Source organism: Arachis ipaensis, chromosome B7 (assembly GCF_059453495.1).
Source record: "Arachis ipaensis isolate K30076 ecotype BB chromosome B7, ASM5945349v1, whole genome shotgun sequence".
NCBI lineage: Eukaryota > Viridiplantae > Streptophyta > Magnoliopsida > Fabales > Fabaceae > Arachis > Arachis ipaensis.
The window spans coordinates 67,105,400-67,107,686 of NC_142442.1; the positions used below are offsets into that span (position 1 = coordinate 67,105,400).

Consider the following 2,287-nt stretch of genomic DNA (forward strand, 5'->3'; position numbering starts at 1 on the left):
CTGCTATCCTTACTAGCGTTTAAACGCTAGTAAGCTTGTCCTCCAGGGTGTGCTATTTTTGATGCTGTTTTTTATTTTGCTTTAATTTTGCAGTTGTTTTTATGACTTTACATGATCATCAACCTAAAGAAAACATAGAATAAGAATGGAATATAAATAAATCTAAATAAATAACATTGGGTTGCCTCCCAACAAGCGCTTCTTTAATGTCAATAGCTTGACAGTGAGCTCTTAGAGAGCTTCACAGATACTCAGAGCTTGATGTTGGCCTCCCAACACCAAACTTAGAAGTTGAGTGTGAGGGCTCTGTATGACTCTGTATTGAGAGAAGATTTTCATGCTTCCTCTCCATGGTTACAGAAGAAGATCCTTGAGCCTTAAACACAAGGTGATCCGTATTCAATTGAAGGACTAACTCTCCTCTGTTCACATCAATCACAGCTCTTGCTGTGGCTAGGAAGGGTCTTCCAAGGATGATGGATTCATCCTCATCCTTCCTAGTGTCTAGGATTATAAAGTTAGCAGGGATGTAATAGCCTTCAACCTTCACTAAGACATCCTCTACAGTCCATAAGCTTGTTTCCTTGAATTGTTTGCCATCTCTAGTGAGATTCTTGCAGCTTGTACTTCAAAGATCCCTAGTTTCTCCATTACAAAGAGTGGCATGAGGTTTATACTTGAACCAAGGTCACACAGAGCCTTCTTAAAGGTCATAGTGCCTATGATGCAGGGTATTAAGAACTTTCTGGGATCCGATTTCTTCTGAGGTAATTTCTGTTGAACCAAGGTATTCAGTTCATTGATGAGCAATGGAAGTTCATGCTCCCAAGTCTCATTACAAAATAACTTGGCATTCAGCTTCATGATTGCTCCTAGATACTGAGCAACTTGCTCTTCAGTAATATCTTCATCCCCTTCAGAGGAAGAATACTCAACAGAGCTCATGAATGGCAACAGTAAGTTCAATAGAATCTCTATGGTCTCTGTATGAGCCTCAGATTCCTTTGGTTCCTCATTGGGGAACTCATTAGGGGTCAGTGGACGTCCATGGAGGTCTTCCTCACTGGAATTCACTGCCTTTCCCTCCTCTACAGGTTCGGCCATGTTGGACGTGTTTATGGCCTTGCACTCTCTTTTTGGATTCTCTTCTGTATTGCTTGGGAGAGTACTAGGAGGAATTTCAGTAACTCTTTTACTCAGTTGACCCACTTGTGCCTCCAAATTTCTAATGGAAGACCTTGTTTCAGTCATAAAACTGTGAGTGGTCTTACTTAGATCAGAGATTATGGTTGCTAAGTCAGAGAGGCTCTGCTTAGAATTCTCTGTCTGTTGCTCAGAAAATGATGGAAAAGGCTTGCTATTGCCAAACCTATTTCTCCCACCATTATTATTGTTGAAGCCTTGATTAGGCTTCTGCTGATCCTTCCATGAGAGATTGGGATGATTCCTCCATGAAGGATTATAGGTATTTCCATAGGATTCTCCCATGTAATTCACCTCTTCCATTGCAGGATTCTCAGGGTCATAAGCTTCTTCTTCAGAGGAAGCTTCTTTAGCGTTGCCAGATGCAGCTTGCATTCCAGTCAGACTCTGAGAAATCATATTGACTTGCTGAGTCAATATTTTATTCTGAGCCAATATGGCATTCAGAGTATCAATCTCAAGAACTCCTTTCTTCTAAGTTGTCCCATTATTCACAGGATTTCTTTCAGAAGTGTACATGAATTGGTTATTTACAACTATTTCAATGCGTTCCTGGGCTTCTGCAGGTGTCTTCTTTAGATGAAGAGATCCACCAGCAGAGTGATCCAATGACATCTTGGGCAATTCAGACAGACTATCATAGAATATACATAAGATGCTCCATTCTGAAAACATGTCAGAAGGACACCTTCTGATCAATTTCTTGTATCTTTCCCAAGCTTCATAGAGGGATTCACCTTCCTTCTATCTGAAGGTTTAGACTTCCACTCTAAGCTTGCTCAAGTTTTGAGGTGGAAAGAATTTGGCCAAGAAGGCATTGACTAGCTTTTTCCAAGAGTTCAGGCTTCCTTTAGGTTGTGAGTCCAACCAGGTCCTAGCTTTGTCTCTTACAGCAAAGGGGAAAAGCATAAGTCTGTAGACCTCAGGATTAACCCCATTGGTCTTAACAGTGTCACAGATTTGCAAGAACTCGGCTAAGAACTGATGAGGATCTTCCAATGAAAGTCCATGAAACTTGCAATTCTATTGCATTAGAGAAACTAATTGAGGCTTAAGCTCAAAGTTGTTTGCTCCAATTACAGGG

The 2,287-nt window shown here is 40.9% G+C and overlaps 1 non-coding gene across 1 annotated transcript; it reads left to right on the forward strand.

The window, feature by feature from the left end:
• The first annotated feature begins 1,876 nt into the window (after positions 1 to 1,876).
• LOC148552879 (small nucleolar RNA R71) lies at positions 1,877 to 1,980 on the forward strand. Its single transcript, XR_015893353.1, has one exon. It is a non-coding gene; the product is annotated as a small nucleolar RNA R71 (small nucleolar RNA).
• The last annotated feature ends 307 nt before the right edge of the window (positions 1,981 to 2,287 follow it).